The following is an 8,350-nucleotide window of genomic DNA, read 5'->3' on the forward strand; positions in this document are numbered from 1 at the left end:
GTGCACGTTGAAAGTTCACGTCAGTTGTGTTGCTTGAGGGCAGGAACTAGCTGCAGATGACCGTTAACCAACACTTAGCCAAGTGGGTGAATGAGTTGGAGTTCAGGGTGATTCGGTCACATATCCAGGTTGGTCGCCCCTCTGCGCAGAGTATATCAGTCATGACCTCCCATGTGACCCCTGGCCTATCGTGGTAGTAGTCGATGTCACTAGTGAATTGAGGCAGCCGCAACATCTGGCGAATCATGGGAATTGTGGCGCTGACCACCTTGCCTCGCACAATCACCCCCCTACTTATGTTCAATGGGCAGTTGGCATAAAACTCCCAAACAAGCATCTTGTTGACCGGGGCAGGGTCATCAAATAAGAATTCCATTTCCCTCCTCCGAATTTCTTCATACATCTCTGCCTTTTCTACGTGGAGGGCTGCCCGGTCAAGCAAGATCTCATGGATGAAGTTCTTCGTAGCCTTGGCATTAAAGTCGTTCTCCGCTATTTCTGATTGGAACCTGGATTCATCATATGTAGGCTGTTGGGATGCGCCTGCCGATCTCCTTTGCCTTTTAGGATCCATAGTACCTGCAAAGAATTCAGAAGAACCATCAAATATATCCTTCCTGTGCCAGTTGGATGGGTACTCAGACTTCACCACCCAATGGCACCATACACTTGCCCCCATTTATTTCCTTCATACAAAGTGCCCATTTCCCACTACTAAGGTATTCAAGGATAACAACCTCCACAAAGGCCCCACAATTTGCTTGCAATTTTCAGCATACCTCACCCCACACTTACTCCCTCAAGTGATTCACATTAAATACAACACCACCATATACCAATTACAACACCGCCATCCACCAAATACAACACCGCCACAACCTAGGTTAGGCATAAAATGCCTCAAAATTGTACAATAAATCCCAAATTTTCGGCCAAAAATGGCCCATCAACAAAAATATTTTCTAGGCCTCCAAGTCATCAAAACAACCCCCACAATTAAAGTATCATGGAGACCCAACTAAATTAGCACTAAACAACCCCACAAGCATCAAATACAACAATAGAAAACATAAAAGAAAGCAAAAATTAAAACTTGAACACTAATCCTAACTAGGGTTTACTAAAACTAATACAAAACTAAATTACACTAATTAAGAAGAAGAAATAGAGGGGGAAAGAGAAATTTACTTGATGGAAGAGGGGAAAGGTGGAGGTGGAGTTTTGGAGAAGATGATAATGGAGTTTGGGTGAGAGAGAATGGAGATTTTGCTTTTTTTTTAGAGAGAGAAAGAGAGAAGAAGAAGAGAAGAGGGGATGGGGTGTCGGTTGTGTTGAAGAAAGAGTGAAGGAAGGTTTTGGGTGGGGGGGGGGGGTTCTATATTAATTAGAAAGAAGGGGAAAAAAATAAAAAAAATAAAAAAAAAAATTACAAAGTATCATACCTGGCCCGTCTGGGTCTGCCGCGGTTCTGCCGCGATCGCGGTAGAACCGCGAGAGGTGAGGTTCAGAAAGGTCAGTCCACCGCGGTTTGACCGCGGTCGCGGTGCAAGCGCGGTGGACTGACTACAGAGAGGTGCATTGACCGCGGTCGCGGTGGAACCGCGGTCTGGGCACTTCTCTGCATCTGACGTTTTTTTTTAAGTAAATGATTACACTTACAACAATTTCATGGGTTGCCTCCCACGCATCGCCTGATTTGACGTCACAGCACGACTCAGATGAGCGCAATTAAGGCTCGATCGACCTCTGTGGTTCATTCAAGTGCAGCTCAGACATTTCCTTAGGTTCGCTCATACCCACATATAATTTCAATCGCTGACCATTGACTCTAAATGTACGAGAGTCATTCTCAGTGGCAACTTCCACAGCTCCTGATGGGAAAACTTCAACTACTCGAAATGGTCCCGACCATCGTGACTTAAGCTTACCCGGGAACAACCTCAATCTTGAGTTGTAGAGCAATACCATGTCCCCAGGTTTGAAATTTCGCTCAACGATGTTCTGATCATGTAGCCTCTTCATTCTCTCCTTGTACAGTCTTGTGCTCTCAAAAGCAAGATACCGGAACTCCTCGAGCTCATGCAATTCAGTGACTCTTGACGTGCCCGCAGCTTCCATGTTCTAAGTTTAGCTGTTTTAGTGCCCACCACGCTTTATGCTCAAGTTCTACAGGTAGGTGACAGGCCTTCCCAAACACCAACTTGTATGGTGACATACCAATTGGTGTCTTGAAAGCTGTTCTGTAAGCCCATAGTGCATCATCTAGCTTCCTCGCCCAATCAGTTCTTGTGGCATTCACGGTTTTTGTCAGTACACTCTTGATCTCTCTGTTGGATACCTCAACCTGTCCACTAGTCTGCGGGTGGTACGGAGTAGCCACCTTGTGGCGCACATCATACTTAGCCAACAACTTTTCAAAAGCCCTATTGCAGAAGTGAGTGCCTCCGTCGCTGATAATTGCGCGTGGTGTCCCAAAGCGGGTGAATATGTTCTTCTTTAGAAACCCAACCACCACTTTTGCATCATTGGTGGGCATCGCTGCAGCTTCTACCCACTTGGACACATAGTCTACAGCAACAAGAATGTACTTATTGCCATAGGAACTGACGAAGGGACCCATGAAATCTATCCCCCAGACGTCAAACACTTCCACCTCTTGAATTGGGTTCATGGGCATCTCGTGGCGCCGGGAAATGTTCCCGGTGGGTTGACATTCATTACAACCCTTTACCCATAAGTGAGCATCTTTAAACACCGTTGGCCAGAAAAATCCAGCTTCTAGCACCTTTGCTGTTGTCCTGATTCCTCCAAAGTGTCCACCATACGCCGATGCGTGACAAGCCTGCAAAACAGAAAATTGCTCTATCTCGGGGACGCATCTCCGGATCATATTATCAAGGCATATTCTGAACAGATAAGGTTCATCCCAGTAATACTGGCGGCTTTCACGAAAAAATCTTTTCCTTTGGACCGATGAAAGGTCGTGAGGAACAATACCACTGGCTAGGTAATTAGCAAAGTCCGCATACCATGGCGCTTCCTGATGAGTGGTGGCGAGCAACTGCTCGTCTGGAAATGTTTCCATAATTTCCTCAACCTCTACTACATTTTCAGCTCCCTCAAGTCGTGATAGATGATCAGCGACTTGATTCTCAGTGCCCTTCCGGTCACGTATTTCAAGATCGAATTCTTGCAGTAGCAACACCCAACGAATGAGGCGTGGCTTAGATTCTTTCTTTTCTATTAAGTACCTAAGAGCTGCATGGTCAGTGTATACAATTACCTTGGATCCTATCAGATAGGACCGAAACTTGTCAAAAGCGAACACCACAGCTAGCATCTCCTTTTCCGTCACTGTGTAGTTCAACTGGGCCCCGCTCAATGTTCTACTAGCATAGTAGATCGGGTGCATCAATTTGTCTTTCCGCTGGCCCAGCACTGCCCCCACTGCGTAGTCACTAGCATCACACATTAATTCGAACGGTTGCTCCCAGTTGGGGGCGACAATGATGGGTGCTGTGACCAGCCTCTGTTTCGACTCCTCAGACGCTACCCTGCAATCATCAGAAAATACAAACGGGTGATCTTTCTCTAACAACTTACAGAGAGGGTTGGCGATTTTGGAGAAGTCTTTTATGAACCTCCGGTAGAAACCGGCATGTCCAAGAAAACTTCTTATGGCTTTGACCGAAGTTGGTGGAGGCAGCTTTGCTATTACATCAACCTTTGCTCGATCTACCTCTATTCCCTTGCTTGACACCCGGTGCCCCAAGACTATTCCTTCTTGAACCATGAAATGGCACTTCTCCCAATTCAGAACCAAGTTAGTCTCGATGCACCATTTCAGCACACACGTCAGATTTATTAGGCACTCCTCAAATGAATTTCCCACCACTGAAAAGTCATCCATGAACACCTCCATTATATCCTCTACCATATCAGTGAATATGGCCATCATGTACCATTGGAATGTGGCGGGTGCATTGCATAGGCCAAAGGGCATCCTCCTGAAGGCATAAATGCCATATGGGCATGTGAAGGAGGTCTTCTCTCTGTCCTCAGGTGCAATAGAGATCTGATTGTACCCTGAGTACCCATCCAGAAAGCAAAAGTGTGACCTCCCTGCCAATCTATCCAGCATCTGATCAATGAAGGGAAGTGGGAAATGGTCTTTCCGGGTGGCTAGATTCAACTTTCGATAATCCATGCAAATCTCCAGCCTGTGACAGTTCTTGTTGAGATTAGTTCATTGTTGTCATTCTTCACATCCGTCATGCCACCCTTTTTAGGAACGCATTGAACTGGGCTAACCCAGTTACTGTCAGAGATTGGGAAAATGATTCCCGCATCCAACCACTTTATCACTTCCTTCTTCACCACTTCCTTCATATTCGGGTTCAGCCTCCTCTGATGTTCCCTGGAAGGTTTGTGCCCCTCTTCCAGCAGAATCTTGTGCATGCAATAGGCGGGGCTGATCCTCTTGATGTCTGCCATGGTCCACCCAATGGCAGTTTTGCACTCCCTTAGTACCTGCAAAAGCTGTTGAACCTGCACATCTAACAAACCAGATGAGATAATAACAGGTAATGTGGAGTCGGGACCCAAAAATTCATACCTGAGGTGAGCTGGCAATGGCTTTAGTTCCAGCTTAGGTGGTTCTTCGATGGATGGCTTTGCTGGGGGGGTCTCTCTCTTTTCTAAGTGTAAGGGCTCAAACTCTAGATTTCTATCCCAGAACCCTCTACCTTCCAATGCCAACACCCATTCCGCCAAATCCTCACCATTCACCTCATCTAAATTCGTCAAGCATGCAGCAAGGGGATCCTCAACCGTCAACACCTCATCATCAGACTCTACAATTACATCCACGGCATCAATAAGAGAACATTGGCGAACTCACTTGGTCGCCTCATAGATTTCTGCACATTGAATATAATTTCTTCATCATTGAGCCTCATCTTGAGCTCCCCAGTCTCACAATCAATCAAAGCTCTCCCCGTGGCCAAGAATGGTCGTCCTAAGATTATAGGAATTTCTTCATCCACTTTGCAATCCAAGATTACAAAATCTGCAGGGAACACGAATTTCCCCACCTGAATAAGCACATCATCAAGGATCCCAAATGGACGCTTCACAGTCCTGTCGGCCAGCTGCAACAACATAGAGGTGGGTCTAGCTCTCCCAATGCCCAACCTCTTATAAATAACCAGGGGCATAAGATTAATGCTGGCCCCTAAATCACAGAGTGCCTTAGCAAAGGCGAAGTTCCCAATAGTGCATGGAATTGTAAAGCTACCTGGATCAGATAGCTTTTCAGCAACAGGTCTAGACACCACTGCACTACAGGTCTGAGTAAGTGTCACTGTGGACAAGTCTTGGAAGTCAAACTTCCGAGACATCAAGTCCTTCATCATTTTAGCGTATCCAGGCATCTCCTTTAAAGCTTCAATCAATGGAATGTTTACCTGGATTTGTTTGAGAATCTCCAAGAACTTTTTATACTGCTCCTCCTTTTGATGCTTGGCCAACCTCTGTGGAAATGGTGCAGGAGGTCTTTTCTTCCCCATCACTTGGGATTTCTCTTTCTCAGCTACTATTTCAACTACTGGCTCAGCTACTTTCTCAGTCTCCTGCTGCATATTCTTTTCTTCAGGTGCGGGCTGGACTGTAACCTCTGTCAATCCCGTAGACTCATCCAGCTCAATGGGCACTGGAATGAGTGTCTCAGCCTGTATGTTTTCTCGAGCTCTCTCTTGCTCTACATCTAGATCCCTGCCATTACGGAGACTCACCGCCATCAGCTGCTTTGGGCCCTGATCTTTTGAATTAATTTGGGTATCTGCAGGTAATGTTCCTTGAGGACGATTGTTTAGTGACATTGAAATATGGCCCACTTGGACCTCAATATTATTTATAGCCGCATCATGTGCATCCACCCTTTCATTTATCTTAGCATTGGACCTAATAACCTGCTGCATCATTGCTTCCAGTCTTGCAAACCCGTCTTCCTGTCTTCCATCCTGCTGCTGCTGATTGTTGTACCCCTGTGGTCTAGGATACGGTGCCATGTTGTTGGGAGGTCTCATGCCTCCCATGTTTTCGGCGTTATACTGTGGCTGAGGTGGCCTGTACTGCTGCTGAGTCTGCTGACCCCAGTTCTGATTTCCTTGTCTCTGACCCCCATAGTTAGCCACATAGTTCATATCTTCAGGGTGCTGATGATGATGATTGATTAGGTCGCAGCGGACTCAACCTTTGGAAGAGTGGGTGCTAATACTTTTACCCAATAGTGGTATCGGGGTCAATTTCCACAGGGAGCTAGGAAGGGAGTTGGATATTTGTTTAGCCTAGAAATGCGAGTTTGCTTCTAATTGATCTTCTATCATTTTTGGGTTTTTTGTGATTATCAACTACAATTTAACAATTACTAATTATAACTAAATTATGCTAAGATATTAAGTCTAGGTTGTATGCAAGATAGAGAAAAGCACTAGGGTCGTGGCATTTACCTAGGTGGTCAACTAACGGGTAGAGATTCCTAATACGAGAATGATGATTATGGGGCTTATGATATAACCGTTGCACGATAACACNTTAACTATTCTGTTAGCTCTTCCCTCTTTCACCCTAGTCTCCACAAATCCTGCTAGTTTTATTTGATTGTTCTTTATGTACTTCTTTATTTCTTTTTGCTTATATCTCTTATTTATTCCCTTACATTCCATACCAACCAGGTCATTGCATTATTATAGGTGGCCTCATATCAGATGAGGCTATGCTTTTTTGAGTCTCCTTTCCACTTATACTCTCCCCCTTTCTATTCCCTTTCACCACACTATCACCTAGAGTTGGAAATTCTCTTGTGCAGCTCAATTCTGGACTCTTCTGCATATTCAGATCTTCTCTTCTTGGAGTTTGACTTCCCTGTATTTGTGTAGCATCTGATCTATCTTTTGGTCTTCCTTCCAAATTCTGCATTTCATTCTGTGTTTCTACTCCTGACTCCTTTGTTATACTCTGCATCTCCTTCTCTTCATTTATTCTTTTAGGTCTCCACTCTTGCATTGTTTTCTCCTTCTGTTGAACAACAATTTGTTGAGTATCTGTTCTCCTTCTCCTCCTTTGTTGTTCAACTTTGTTCTGTTCTGCAGCAATCTCCTTACATGAATGTCCAATCTTCAAGCAAGTTTCACAGAATTCAGGCTTCCAGTCATAAGCAATTTCTTGGTCAAATTGTCTTCCATCTGGTTCCATACAATAACACTGGTAGGCAGAGCTCTTGTGACATTAACCTCAATTAACATCCTAGCATAGGAAATTCTCTTTTGCTTTGATGTGCATTCATCTGCGTACAGTGGTTTGCCAATTGCACTGGCAATTCTGCTTAGTGACTGCACTCCCCAACAACTCATAGGCAAATTAGGTAAAATCACCCACAAAGGAATTTCAGTCAGAAATTTTGAAATCAAAGTTAACAGTCCAAGGTTTCAGAATTAGAGGTTTATTATTCATTGTATATGGCCCAGAGTATAATATATCATTCATATCACTCATATTGTTAAATCTAACCAAATAGTATCCTTCATCATGATAAAAAACTTCTGGTTCAACAACTTGATTCCGGTTTTGTTTCACATATCTATGCATGTAGTTGTAACCAGGAGTTTCACCAATTACATACACGATTAAAGCACTTTTCCACTTCATTACTTCCTTTTCTACATCCTCTTTTTCTAATTGTACACTGTTTTCCCATCTACAATTACAGGTGGTACATAATTCAGTTTCAATCCATTCTCCAAGCTCCTATTTCCTGCGAACAGAGAGGTCCACAGAGTTTTCTCACCTTTCTCCTCCATTACTGCTTCTCGATCCATTGCTGCTTTGCTTGAACTTGCCAGATCTGGATCCTTCTCACTCAGTTGTTCAATTTGACTTGGATCTACAATCAATTCCTTCCCCTTAGCTTTGCTTTGTATCAATTCCTCCATTGCATGTTGATTGTCATCCAATGGAACAGTAGTCACTAGGTCTTTCACTGTCTGTATTTCAACTTCAGCTGAATTTCCACCTCCAGCTACAAGTAGTCGTCTTGGTCTCCCTCGAGGTCTTCCTCTTCCCCTGGCCATTTCCACGGTGGTCGCCCGTTAGACTAACGTGCGCCGGTGAGCTCGTGGTTAGAGAGAGAAACTAGAGAGAAGTCCAACATTTTCTTTCCCTTTTTCCTTAGGCAGAATGAGGAAAAAGAAAGGAAAAAATAATATTGTATAGTCGATCTCAAAATAATATATATATATATATATATATATATATATATATATATATATATATATATATATATATATATATA

The sequence above is a fragment of the Nicotiana attenuata genome, unplaced genomic scaffold (genome assembly GCF_001879085.1).
Source record: "Nicotiana attenuata strain UT unplaced genomic scaffold, NIATTr2, whole genome shotgun sequence".
In the NCBI taxonomy this organism is placed as follows: domain Eukaryota; kingdom Viridiplantae; phylum Streptophyta; class Magnoliopsida; order Solanales; family Solanaceae; genus Nicotiana; species Nicotiana attenuata.